This window comes from Scyliorhinus torazame, chromosome 14 (assembly GCF_047496885.1).
Source record: "Scyliorhinus torazame isolate Kashiwa2021f chromosome 14, sScyTor2.1, whole genome shotgun sequence".
Lineage (NCBI taxonomy): Eukaryota > Metazoa > Chordata > Chondrichthyes > Carcharhiniformes > Scyliorhinidae > Scyliorhinus > Scyliorhinus torazame.
In genome coordinates, this window is record NC_092720.1 from 42,827,495 (window position 1) to 42,842,321 (window position 14,827).

Consider the following 14,827-nt stretch of genomic DNA (forward strand, 5'->3'; position numbering starts at 1 on the left):
AACCAATTATATACTGTTGAGATGTAGTAAATGTTATTTTGCAGACATACACAGCAGCCAATCTGCCCAGAAACAGCAATGAGATCAATGGAGAAATGGAAATAAATGGAGAAATGGGTAAATGGAGATAAAATGAGATAAATGGATAAATGGAGGTAAATGGGGTGGCATTATGGGCACAGTAATTATTTAGCACTGCTGCCTCACAGTGCCAGAAACCTGGATTCAATTCTGGCCTCAGGTGACTGTGTTGAGTTTGCGCTTTCACCCTGTTTCTGCTCGGGTTTCCTCCCACAGTCCAAAAATGTTCAGGTGAGATGGATTGGACATGCTAAATTACCCCTTAGTGTCCAAAGATGTGCAGGTTAGGTGGGGTTACGGGGTTGTGGCGATAGGGTGGGGGCGAATAGGCCAGGTAGGGTCCTCTTTCAGAAGGTCGGTGCAGACCCGATGGGTCGAATGGTCTCCTTCTGCACTGTAGGACTTCTATGGTTCTACAATCTGTTTCCGCAGATGTTGAATACGGATGAACTGTAGCCAGAAGGATTTTCCTGTTTTTATTCAAATCATACCACTTTATCATTATCATAGCTCATTATCAAAGAATTTACAGTGCAGAAGGAGGCCATTCAGCCCATCGAGTCTGCACCAGCTCTTGGAAAGAGCACCCTACCCAAGGTCAACACCTCCACCCTATCCCCAGAACCCAGAACCCCACCTAACACTAAGGGCAATTTTGGACACGAAGGGCAATTTATCATGGCCAATTCACCTAACCTGCACATCTTTGCATCATTTATATCCATTGAACAAGGTTTCAAGCCTCAGTTCACTGCCTTATGTGAAAGACAACACTACCAATAATTCACTGACGTGTAAGCTTCGATCATGTGCTTAGGTCAGGGTCAACTTTGAACCCTCAACCACCTGATACTGGTTTTTCCCAGTATGTTAAAGTTGGGTGGAACAAACAAAACAACTGTCTTGGGAATGCTTTATTTAAGTGTGGCCAGAAGTGGAAAACATTCAATTCCCAGCCCTGACATAATTACCTGGATAAACACAAGTTCCCCTCCTCCATCAACTCCAAATAAAATATTAAGTTTGAATGAACATACACTGCAAGTTGAGCTGAGTTAGATGATTTCTAGTTTTCAGCAACATTTTTCTGCTTCAGGATAAACAGCTGCTTGGATTTTTAAAGCACAATTAATGCAGTGAGACATCTTAAGTGCTTCCCTGGAGCACAAATGAATGCCAAGCAGTGCTAAGAGAAGTGTTCGAGATGGGTTGGCATGTATGGATAACTGAAGGTTTGGCTCAAAAGAAATATTTTGAGAGTAATCTGCCTGCCATTACCTTTGCCAATATCTTCGCGTCCACGTTTAAAAGTGATATGGGCCTATGCGACCCACACTCCGTTGGATCCTTATTTTTTTAGCACAGGGAAATCGATGCCTGCCCCAAAGTTTGTGATAACACCCCCTTCCCTATTGCCTCCTCAAACAACCCCACCATCAGCGTTACCAACTTATCCTTGAATTTTTTATAATATCCCACCAGCAACCCAGCTGGCCCTGCCACCTTCCCCAACTGCATCCTCCCAATCGCATCTTTTATCTCCTGCTCCACTATCGCCCCTTCTAATGCAGCCCTGTCCCCCTCCGCTAACCTCAGGTACTCCAGCCCATCTAGAAATTCCTGCATCTACTGGTCTCCCCCAGGTAGCTTTGATCTGTGCAACCTCTCATAGAATTCCTTAAAGCTACCACCAATTTACCTGCCCTGTCCGACACCTGGACAATTTCCCATTGCCGTAGCCTACGGAGCTGACCCGCCAGGGAAATTGGTGGTAGCTCCAGAACAGATTAACAAGGTCTTTAAGGAATTCCTTAATTTCCCTTGTTTGCCTCAACTGGCATTCCGCCTTCCTGGTAGATAGACGGTCAAAGCTTGCTTGTAGTTCCTTCCTCTTTTCGAACTTCACTGGGTCCCCATCTCCTGCATGATTCCTATCTACCTCCAGCATCTCATCTATTACCCTCTGATGCTCCAACCTCTTTTCTTTGTCCACCCTGGCCTTAAACAAGATCATCTAACCCCTCACCATCGCCTTTAGAGCCTCCCAGACAACCGCCTTTGACACCTCATCGGTACAGTTGAAACCTACATATTCCTCAATTACTTTTTCAATTTTGTCACAGAACCCTCGGTTCCCCAACAGTCCCAGATCTCATTTACACCCCGATCTCTGTACCATCCCCTTCTCCAGTACCATATCCACCCAATGCAGAGCATGATCTGATATTGCAATTGCCGAATACTCCGACCCCTTAACCCCAAATTGCCGAGTACTCCGACCCCTTAACCCCAATCCTCCAAATTTTGAAAATTTAATCCACATTCCAAGATCCAAGTCATTTGTATGTAACACAAAAAGCAGTGATCCTAAAACTGACTCTTGGGAAGCACTACATCTAGTCCGAAAAACAACCATTTGTCACGTCCCACTCGGTAGTGTTGGGCTTCTTTGTTAACCACTACAGTGCATGTGGTGAAAGTGCTTTCAGTGCAGGTAGAGAGTCCCAGTCTTTTGACCCTGTGGCAGATATTAATGGCAATATATATCTAAGTCAGGAAGGTTTGTTACTTGGAGGAGCACTTACAGATGTTAACATTTCCCATGCACCAGCTATCCATATTGTTCTGGGTGGCGGAGTTTGCGGGTTTAGGAGATGCTGGTGAACAAGCCTTGGCAAGTTGCTGCTGTGCATTCTGTAGATAATGCACACTGCAGCCATTGGTGCCAATGGTGTCAAAGAGGTATTCTTTAAGGTGGTGGATGCACTGCTAATCAATGACATTGTGTTTATTCCGAGCTTCGTGTGGGTTGCTGGAGTGGTGCCCAACCAGGCACGTGAAGGGCAATCTACCACATTCCTGACTTGTGCCTTGTAAGTTCTGAACAGACTTTTGGAGAGTTAGGAGGAGAGATATTTGCCTCTGAATATCCAAACTAGACTTGCTCCAGGGCATTTATTTGGCTCAGATAAGTTTTTCGTCAATGGTGATCCCCAGGATGTTTTTGTTGGTCGATTTGGGGACAGCAGTGCCACTGTCAGAGGGAGGTGGCTGGACTCTTTCTTACTAGTGATGGTCATTGACTAACACTTGTGTGACATGAATGTAACTTGCCATTTTTCTAGTCACACCTAAATGTTGTTCAGATCGTGATGTCTCATTCGGGCTAAAATGGCTAAAGGTCCCGCCATTGAAAGTGGAGCTTAGGGAGGCAGAATGGGACTTCCGGGTGCGGCGATAACCAGCTAAGTCGCACGTTTCGGCACCTCCCGTTTTAACGGACTTTTGGCTCTTATCGGGAGAACCAACGGCAATTTTCGAAGGCTAAACCCACTGTGAGGCGACATAGAAGGGAGTCGCCCCGGATGTGAATGGACAGAAGAGATAATAGTGGCCAGATTGCGGAGGATCCTCTGGAGCAGCGGCAAAGAAGGGAAGTGAGAAGCAAGATGGCGGCGGAGGGAGGCCAGTTGGTATGGGGCCTGGAACAGCAGGAGTTCCTCCGGCGATGTGTGGAGGAGCTCAAGAAGGAGGTGCTGGCGCCGATGCTGCAGGCGATTGAGGGGTTAAAGGAGGCGCAGAAGCCCCAAGAGATGGAGCTCCGTGGAGTGAAGGCAAAAGCTGCCGAAAATGAGGACAAGATACAGGGCTTGGTGGTGAAGACGGAGACGCACGAGGCACTGCATAAGAGGTGTATGGAGAGACTGGAAGCCCTGGAAAATAGCTCGAGGAGGAAGAACTTAAGAATCTTGAGTCTTCCCGAAGGGGCAGAGGGAGCGGACGTTGGGCCGTATGTGAGCACGATGCTCCATACCTTAATGGGAGCTGAGGCCCCGACGGGCCCCCTGGAAGTGGAGGGAGCGTATCGAGTCCTCGTGAGAAGACCAAAGGCAGGAGAAATACCTCGAGCAATAGTGGTGAGGTTCCACCGCTACAAGGACAGGGAGATGGTCCTGAGATGGGCGAAAAAGACTCGGAGCAGCAGGTGGGAGAACGCGGTGATCCGCGTGTATCAGGATTGGAGTGTGGAGGTGGCGAGAAGGAGGGCGAGTTTCAATCGGGCCAAGGCGGTGCTCCACAAGAGGAAAGTGAAGTTCGGAATGTTGCAGCCGGCAAGACTGTGGGTTACACACCAGGGTAAACACCACTACTTCGAGACGGCAGAGGAGGCGTGGACATTTATTCAAGAGGAGAAGTTGGACTAGATTGGAGAAAGAGTGTTTGAAATGAAGTAGTGAGGTGGTGGCAAGGGACTGTGAATCAGATGGGGGAAAATGTTCTTTCCCCTCGAAGGGGACACACACGAAGAAATGTGGGCGCCGGTGGGGAAGGGGAGGGGGAAGGAGAGAGGGAGCTGCGCCATCAGGGGCGAGGCCAAGAGGGAAGCACGGGCTTTGTTCCCGCACTATGGAAATTGTGGCGGGGAAAGGGGGCACAGGAAGGAGGGGGCCTCACATAATGGGAGGCTAAGGATAAATGGGGGAAGCCGAGGTCAGCCAGAGTTTGCTGACTTCCGGAAGCAATATGGGGGGAGCAACTAAGCTAGAGAGGGATCTAGCGGGGGGGGGGGGGGGGGGCGGGGGGGGGGGGGGGTTAACTGGGTTGCTGCTGCTAAGGGGAAGGGGGAGCTGTTACGGGATGGGATGGTCGGGACGGGAGGGCGCCGTCGGGGGATAAGCGGGTGGGTGGGAACCGGGTGAGGAGCTGGTCTAAAAAAGGGGATGGCTTGTCGACGAGGGGGGGGGGGGGGTAAAGAGCCCCCCAACCCGGTTGATCACGTGGAACGTGAGAGGGTTGAATGGGCCGATTAAGAGGGCAAGGGTACTTGCGCACCTAAAGAAGCTAAAGGCAGACGTGGTCATGCTTCAGGAGACGCACCTGAAACTGGCGGATCAGGTCAGATTAAGAAAAGGATGGGTGGGACAGGTATTCCACTCGGGCTTGGATGCGAAAAATAGAGGGGTGGCAATACTGGTGGGGAAACGGGTATTGTTTGAGGCGAGGACCATAGTGGCGGACAGTGGGGGTAGATACGTGATGGTGAGTGGCAGATTGCATGGTGAGGCCGTGGTGCTGGTGAATGTATATGCCCCGAACTGGGATGACGCAAACTTTATGAAGTGTATGTTGGGGCGCATCCCGGACCTGGAGATGGGAAAGTTGGTAATGGGGGGGGGGGGGGACTTCAACACAGTGCTGGACCCAGGGCTGGACCGGTCCAGATCTAGGACCGGGAGGAGGCCGGCAGCGGCCAAGGTGCTTAAGGGCTTTATGGAGCAGATGGGAGGAGTGCATCCCTGGAGATTTACTAGGCCAAGGAGTAAAGAGTTTTCCTTCTTCTCCCATGTCCACAAAGTGTACTCCCGGATAGACTTCTTTGTCCTGGGAAGGGCGCTGATCCCGAAGGTGGTAGGAATGGAGTATTCGGCTATAGCCATTTCAGATCATGCCCCACATTGGGTAGATCTGGAAGTAGGAGAGGAAAAGGAACAGCGCCCACTCTAGAGATTAGATATGGGACTGTTGGCGGACGAGGGGGTATGTGTAAGGGTGAGGGGATGTATTGAAAGGTACCTAGAGATTAATGATGACGGAGAGGTCCAGGTGGGAGTGGTCTGGGAGGCTCTGAAGGCGGTGGTTAGAGGGGAACTGATCTCCATAAGGGCCCATAAGGGGAAACAAGAGGGTAAAGAAAGGGAGAGATTGTTGAGGGAGATTTTGAGGGTGGATAGGCAATATGCGGAGGCTCCGGATGAAGGGCTATACAGGGAATGACGGAGATTGCACACGGACTTTGACTTGTTGACCACGGGTAAGGCGGAGGCACAATGGAGATAGGCACAGGGAGTGCAGTATGAATATGGAGAGAAGGCGAGCCGGCTGCTGTCCCAACAACTTAGGAAGAGGGGGGCGGCGAGAGAGATCGGAGGAGTTAGAGACGAGGAGGGAAAGATGGAACGGGGAGCAGAGAGGGTGAACGGGGTGTTCAAGGTATTTTACGAGAGGCTATATAAGGCTCAACCCCCGGGAGGGAAAGAGGGAATGATGCATTTCCTAAACCAGCTGGAGTTCCCGAATGTTGAGGAACAGGAGATGACAGGACTGGGAGCGCAGATTGAGGTGGAGGAGGTGGTAAAAGGAATTGGGAACATGCAGGCAGGGAAGGCCCCGGGACCGGATGGCTTCCCGGTTGAGTTCTATAGGAAATACGTGGACCTGCTGGCCCCACTTCTGACGAGAACCTTTAATGAGGCTAGGGAAAGGGGGACACTACCCCGACGATGTCGGAGGTGACGATATCGCTGATCCTGAAAAGAGACAAAGACCCGCTGCAGTGCGGGTCATACAGGCCTATTTCCCTCTTGAACGTAGATGCCAAGCTTTTGGCCAAGGTGATGGCGACGAGGATAGAGGACTGTGTCCCTGGGGTGGTGCATGATGATCAAACGGGGTTTGTTAAAGGGAGGCAATTGAATGCTAATATACGGAGGCTGCTGGGGGTGATGATGATGCCCCCACCGGAGGGGGAGGCGGAGATAGTGGTGGCGATGGATGCAGAGAGAGCATTTGATAGAGTGGAGTGGCACTACCTGTGGGAAGTACTGAGGAGATTTGGATTTGGAGAGGGGTTCATTAGATGGGTTCAGCTCCTGTACAGGGCCCCGGTGGCAAGTGTGATTACAAATAGGCAACGATCTGACCACTTCCGACTAGGGTACAAGACAGGGATGTCCCCTGTCCCCGTTATTGTTTGCGTTGGCAATTGAGCCACTGGCCATAGCGCTGAGGGGCTCTAGGAAGTGGAGGGGGGTACTTAGAGGAGGAGAAGAGCATCGGGTGTCATTATATGTGAATGATTTGTTGTTGTATGTCGCGGACCCAGTGGAGGGGATGCCTGAGATAATGCAGACACTCAGGGAGTTTGGAGAATTTTCAGGATATAAATTGAATATGGGGAAGAGTGAACTGTTTGTGATGCACCCCGGGGAACAGGGCAGGGGAATAGACGATTTACCGTTGAGGAGGGTAACAAGAAATTTCCGGTATTTAGGGATACAGGTGGCCAGGAACTGGGGAACCTTGCATAAGCTTAACTTGGCACGATTGGTAGAGCAGATGGAAGAGGACTTTAGGAGGTGGGACATGGCGCCCCTGTCATTGGCGGACAGGGTGCAGGCGGTTAAAATGGTGGTCCTTCCGAGGTTTCTTTTTGTGTTCCAGTGCCTCCCTGTACTGATTACAAAGGCCTTTTTTAAGAAGGTGGACAAGAGTATTATGAGCTTTGTGTGGGCTGGAAAGACCCCAAGCGTAAAGAGGGGGTTCCTGCAGCGCAGTAGGGACAGAGGGGGACTGGCACTGCCGAGTCTAAGTGATTATTATTGGGCCGCCAACGTGTCAATGATATGTAAGTGGATGAGGGAAGGGGAAGGAGCGGCGTGGAAAAGACTGGAGATGGCATCCTGTAGGGGAACTAGCCTAAAAGCACTGGTGACGGCGCCGTTACCGTTCTCCCCGAAAAAATACATCACAAACCCAGTGGTGGTGGCAACTCTGAAAATTTGGGGGCAGTGGAGACGACATAAGGGAGTGACGGGTGCCTCAGTGTGGTCCCCGATAAGGAACAACCATAGGTTCGTCCCGGGAAGGATAGATGGGGGATTTAAATCTTGGCAGCGAGCAGGAATTGCGAAATTGAAGGACTTGTTCTTAGACGGGACGTTCGCGAGTCTGGGAGCACTGACAGAAAAATATGGGTTGCCACCTGGGAATGCATTTCGCTATATGCAAGTGAGGGCATTTGCGAGGCAACAGGTGAGGGAATTTCCGCAGCTCCCGGCGCAAGAGATCCAGGACAGAGTGATTTCGGGGGCATGGGTGGGTGATGGTAGGGTGTCAGATATATATAGGGAAATGAGAGATGAGGGGGAGACGATGGTAGAGGAGCTGAAGGGAAAATGGGAGGAGGAGCTGAGGGAAGAGATTGAGGAGGGGCTGTGGGCAGATGCCCTAAGTAGGGTAAACTCTTCGTCCTCGTGTGCCAGGCTCAGCCTGATACAATTCAAGGTTCTACGCAGGGCGCATATGACGGGAGCAAGGCTGAGTAGATTTTTTTGGAGTGGAGGATAGGTGCGGGAGATGTGCGGGAAGCCCGGCGAACCACACCCACATGTTTTGGTCATGTCCGGTATTGCATGGGTTCTGGGTGGGTGTGGCAAAAGTGATTTCAAAGGTGGTGGGGGTCCGGGCCGAACCAGGCTGGGGGTTGGCTACATTTGGGGTTGCAGATGAGCCGGGAGTGCAGGAGGCGAGAGAGGCCGATGTTTTGGCCTTTGCGTCCCTAGTAGCCCGGCGAAGGATGTGGACGTATGTGGAAAGAAACTAAACCCCCGGGCGTGGAGGCCTGGATCAATGACATGGCAGGGTTCATAAAATTGGAGCGGATAAAGTACGCACTAAGAGGTTCGGCTCAAGGGTTCACCAGGCGGTGACAACCGTTCCTCGACTATCTCGCAGAGCGATAAGGGAAAATAGGAAAGGTAGCAGCAGCAACCCGGGGTGGTGGGGGGGCTCATTTGGGTCCTCAGGAGTTTTATGTGTGTGTTTATATAATAGTTATTTATATTTGATTTTATGAAGTTATTATTTTAGTTACTATTTCTGTTGTTTCTTATTTTGTTGTTGGCAGTTGCCGTTAGTCAACATATTATTTATTTAAAAAATGATCAATGTATATATTATTACAAAGTTGTAAAATGGGAAACTTTTGTTTGATCGAAAAACTTTAATAAAATATATATTTTTAAAATGGGAGGCAGAATGAAAGTCACCCAAGCCTGAAAAGTGCAGGGAACTTGTCAGCACTGAAGGCTGGAGGAGGTTGCAGTCATTGGGCCATATAGTTCAGGTGGAGCAGTTTGATGGCACAAGAAAAGAGACTCATAGGAGAGGCCATAAAGTACAAAAGCAGCATCTTTGTGAAATGCAGGGACGATTCTGAGGGATAAAAAACATTCTCGCTTTGAAAAGTTCATGTCAGATGAGTGACGAAGCCAGGAAATAGATAATTGTTTAATAATAATCTTTATTAGTGCCACAAGTAGGCTTAAATTAACACTGAAATTAAGTTACTGTGAAAATCCCCGAGTCACCACACTATGGCGCCTGTTCGGGTGCACAGAGGGAGAATTCAGTATGTCCAATTCACTAACAAGCACGTCTTTCAGGAATTGTGGGAGGAAACCGGGGCATGCGGAGGAAACCCACGCAGACACGGGGAGAATGTGCAGATTCCGCACAGACAGTGACCCAAACCGAATTCGTACCCATGTCCCTGACGCTTTGAAGCAAAAGTGCTAACCACTGTGCTACCGTGCCGCCCTGTAATTTATTGCACAATTAAATCATGTTTGCTTCATATATAATTAAGGCAAGTGTTTGATTAATTAATCAGATCTAGGGTGTTCAAATTAAAGTTAACTAAACAGAGGACACTAACATAAAAGGATTTCAACATTTGTTAAAATCTGATAACAATAAATAAGGGCTAAAAAGTTATTAAATAAGGAAGTTAATTATCAGAAGTGAAGGTTAATTAGTTATTATTTAATCTGAAAACAAGATCAATTCAGGTATCTAACTGTGTATTTGTGCCTATGTATTTACAATGTGTATTTATAGTATGCCCTATGTTTTTTCATGTATGGAACGATCTGTCTGCACTGTACACAGAACAATACTTTTTACTGTACCTCTGTACATGTGACAATAAATCAAATCTAGATCCAAAGGGTTGTGGGGCTGTAGGAGATTACAAAGCTAGGGAAGGATGAGGCCATGGAGGGATTTAAAAGCAATGATGAGAATTTTAAAAATGAAACATTGCTAAACTGGAGAGACAATGTAGGTGGGCAAACACCGAGTTCTAAATTTTTCATCTGTTGGACATAGGCGTCCAGCAGGCCCAGTAGCACAGATGGGGAAATGCGCTCTGTGAAAGGATGAGTGCTGCCCGGCAGGGTGAACGATGAGAAAGGGGAGCATGCAGACTGCGTTTCCAATGTGCTTCCTCAGGGGAAAAGTGGAGTCAGAGCTGTATCAGGTGCTCCGATACCCCGAAGATTGCCACTATTGGCATGGCTTCACCCTCACCCCCACAACCTTGGACATTGCCTCGGAGAAGGCTGTCCAGAACCCAGCAAGCTTGGGGCAAGCCCAAAACATGTGGATGTGGTTGGCCGGGCTCCTCTGGCACCGCTCACATTTGTCCCCCACCTCCGGGAAGAACCTGCTCATTCGGGTTCTGGTCACTTGCGCTCTGTGCACCACTTTGAGCTGCATTAGGCTTAGCCTTGCGCAGGAGGAGGTGGAGTTCACCCTGCTCAGTGCTTCACTCCAGAGTCCCCACCCTACCTCTGTCCCCAGTTCGTCCTCCCATTTTTGTCTGGTCCCGTCCAGTGGAGTCTGGGCTCTGTCCAGTAGCTGTCCGTATATTTTCCCACATAGCCCCCCACTTCTCGCTGCTTGTGCCTATCAGGTCCTCTAGTAGTGCGCTTTCTGGGCCCCCAGGGTACGCCACTGTCTCTTTGCGGAGGAAGTGCTTTATTTGGATGTGTCTCATTTCCTGTCCTTTTGCTAGCCTCCACTTCCTCGTCAGTTCGTCTAGTGTCGCCAGTCTGTGCCCTACATAGAAGTCCCCAACCGTCAATGTGCCCCCGTCCCGCCTCCATCGTTTGAAGGTGGTATCTAGCATGGCTGGGGGGAATCTGTGATTGCCGCAGATCGGGGCCATTGGGGACATTTTAGTTATCCCAAAGTGTTGCCTGAGCTGGGTCCATGTTCTCAGCGTGGCCGCCACCACTGGGCTCGTTGTGTATCTTGTTGAGGGGGATGGGAGTGCTGCTGTAGCCAGGGCCCGGATGGTCGTTCCTTTAAAGGATGCCTCCTCCATTTGTACCCAATCTGTGTCAGGTTCTTGTACCCATCCCCTCACTCTTTCTGCCGTTGCTGCCCAGAGGTAGTATTGTAGGTTTGGTAAGGCCAAGCCCCCTTTGATTTTCCTTCTTTACAGTGTCTGTTTTGGGATTCTCGAGTTCTTACCCCCCCCCCCCCACCCCCCCCCCCCCCCCCCCCCCCCCGCACCCCCACCCCCACCCCCACACACAAACGCCATGATTAGATTGTCTACGTTTTGGAAAAAGGCCTTGGGGATGAAGATTTTAAATGGATCTAAACAGGAAGAGGAACCTTGGCAGTAGGTTCATCTTGATCGTCTGCACTCTCCCCGCCAGGGAGAGTGGGAGTGAGCCCTACCTTTGAAGGTCTCTTCTTACTTCCTCCACCAGGCTGGTCAGGTTCCACTTGTGGATCTGTGTCCAGTCTCTGGCTATCTGGATCCCCAGGTAGCGGAATCTGTTCTGGGCTGTTTTGAACGGGAGCCCCTCCAGCTCTCTCCCTCCCCCGTTTGGGTTCACTGGTAATGCCTCGCTTTTGCCCAGGTTAAATTTGTAGCCCGAGAAGGTTCCAAACTGTTTCAGCATTTGCAGTATTGCCTTCAGTCCCTCCTGTGGCTTCGAGACATAGAGGAGCAGGTCATCTGCATAGAGTGAGACTCTGTGCTCTCTGTCTCCTCTCCGGATTCCCTTCCAGCTTTTCGCATCCTGCAGGGCTATCGCCAGGGGTTCGATGGCTAGCACGAACAAGAGTGGGGACAGGGGACAGCCCTGTCTTGTTCCTCTCTGCAGCTGGAAGTATTTAGAGCTGGTGGTGTTAATTCGGACACTCGCTTTGGGAGCGTTGTACAGGAGACTCACCCAGGCGGCGAACCCCGCTCCTAGCCCAAACCGTTCCAGTACCTCGAGGAGGTATTTCCATTTGACTCTGTCGAAGGCCTTTTCTGCGTCCAGGAGGACGATCACCTCTGGTGTTCTTTCCCCTGAGGGGGTCATTATTACGTTCAGCAGCTGCCTGATGTTCGCTGTAAGCTGCCTACCCTTGACAAAGCCGGTTTGGTCCTCTGCGACCACCTCTGATACACAGCCCTCCAGCCTTTTGGCCAGGGCCTTTGCAAGTATTTTCGCATCCACGTTCAGCAGTGAAATGGGTCTGTTGATCCGCATTCTGTCAGGTCGTTATCTTTTTTGGGTATCAGTGAAATTGTGGCCTGCGCTAGCGTTGAGGGCAGGGTGCCCCTTGCCAGTGAGTCTGCAAACATGTCCCTTAGGTGTGGGGCCAGGACTGGTGCAAATTTTTTGTAGAAGTCCGCCGGGAACTTATCAGGTCCCGGTGCCTTCCCCGCCTGCATGGAGCTGATGCTCTCCATGATTTCTCCCAGGTCTATTGGTGCTTCCAGCTCTGCCCGTCTGTCTTCCCCCATAACCGGTAGGAACAGTTTCATCCCCACGTCCCTGTTGGGGGGATCGGAGGTGTATAGTCCCCGGTAGAAGGTCTCAAATGCCCAATTGACCTCGTTTGGTTCTGTTACAAGTCTGCCTCTGCTATCCTTTACCCGCGCTATTTCCCTTGTGGCTGCCTGCTTTCTCAGCTGGTGAGCCAATAGGCGGCCAGCCTTGTCTCCGTGTTCGTAGCAGTTCCCCGTGTCTGATGGAGTTTGTACACTGCTTTCCTAGTGGATAGCAGGTTAAAGTTGATTTGCAGCTTTTTCCTCTCCGCCAGCAGCCCTACGGTCAGGGCCTCGGAGTATTTTCTGTCGACTTCCAGGATGGAGTCCACCAGTTGTTGCCTGGCCGCCCTCTCTTCCCTATCTCTGCTTGCCTTGTAGGCTATGATCTCTCCTCTAATCAGGGCCTTCAATGCCTCCCAGAACGTGGAGGGTGAGACTTCCCCGTTTTGGTTGTTACTCACGTAGTCGCCTATGGCCCGCGATGTTTTCTGACAGAAGGCCTTGTCGGCCAGGTGGTCCGTGTCCAGCCTCCATGTGGGGCGCTGGGCACGGCCTGTCTCCAACCTCACATCCATATAGTGTGGGGCGTGGTCAGAGATAACAATCGCAGAGTACTCCATTCCCGTGATCCCTGGAAGCACCGATTTCCCCACTGCAAAGAAGTCGATACGGGTGTATACCTTGTGTACTTGTGAGAAGTATGAAAATTCCTTCTCTCCCGGGTGCAGGAACCTCCATGGGCCCACCGCCCCCATCTGCTCCATAAATGCTCCTGGTTCCCCAGCCATGCCAGTCTTTTTCCCTGCTCTGGGGTTTGATCGGTCGGTCAGTGAGCCCTGTACACAGTTGAAGTCGCCCCCCCATGATCCGGTGTGTGTCAAGGTCGGGGATTTCTGCCATGGTCTTCTTTATGAATTCTGTGTCGTCCCAGTTGGGAGCGTACACATTTACCAGTACGACCGGTGCCCCTTCCTGGACAGCGCTGACCATGACGTACCATCCCCCTGGGTCCGTAACAGTTTTGGTTTACGTAAACCTCGTCCTCTTACTAATTAACATTGCTGCTCCCCTAGCCCTCGTCCCGTAGCATGAGTGGTATGTCTGTCCCACCCAGCCTTTCTTACCAGCAGTCGGTCCTTCTCCCTCAGGTGCGTCTCTTGTAGGTAGATTATGTCTGCTTTCAGGCTTCTTAGGTGGGTGAAGACTCTGGATCTTTTGACCGGGCCGTTGAGTCCCCTTACGTTCCAGGTAACAATCCTGGTGAGGGTTTTTTGACCCCCCGGTCCTGCGGGTCACCCATAATTACCTGGTGGATGCGCCCCTGCCCTCCGGGGTTTCCCTTCATTAGGGGGCCGTACAAAATGGCCACAGTCACCGCTCTCACCATGAGGTCGGGCCTCAGGGCGCCGCGGTTTCCTTTTGTCCAGGGGGCACCCACCATGGCCGCCAGCTGTGTGTACGCCACGTGGCTGCGCCCCTGCACTCCAGGGTCTCCCTTCGTCCTGCAGCCCTCCCGAGTGGCTGTTTGTGGCACCATCTTGGTTCCTCGCCCTGCTCCACGCCTGCCGAGGCCTGTGTTCGTGCTGCTTATCTACCTCACCCTTCCCTTTGCTTCTCTTTTGTTCAGCGCTCTCCCCCCGACTCCTCTCCCCCCCTTAGTCCCTGTTCCTCTGTCCCCCCCCCTGTGTTCTTCTCCCCCTTCTGCCCTGCCCCCCTTCTCTTTGTGCCAGGCACTCCCTTTCCCCTGAGAAGTGCGCCGCGGCCCTCCTTTCTTCCTGCCCTCCCGTGTTAGCCCTCCTCGCTAGCACGGTGGCCCCCCTCCCAGCACTTGCCCTGTTCTGGTCCTGTTTTACCTTCCTTTTGCTAGCCCTTGCCTCGCCCTGCTGTCTGCCTTTTTCACCCTCATTCACCTTGCCCCGCTCCCCCCCATTGCATTGAGAGGTGGAACGAGCCCGGGAACGAGTCAGCACAGTCCCGCACAGTGCACCAAACACGTGTGTACAGTTCGTGATCGTATTGTCTGTTTGCGGTCTGCCCGCTGCTCTTTGTTCCGATTCTTCCTTTCTTTTCCATCCCCGACGCTTTCATGATGGCCGTTGTGGCTGTCCCTCCCCCAGTTTGTTCGCTCTAACGAACTCCTCCGCTGCCGCTGGGGTGTTAAAAAACAGCTCCTTCCCCTCAAATGTGACCCAGAGTTTGGCCGGGAATAACATCCCAAGTTTCACATTACTTTTGTAGAGTGCTGATTTGGCCCTATTGAATTCAGCCCTTCTTTTGGTCAGGTCCGCCCCAATGTCCTGGTACACCCTTATGGTCTTCCCTTCCCACGTGCTCGCTTTTGTCTGC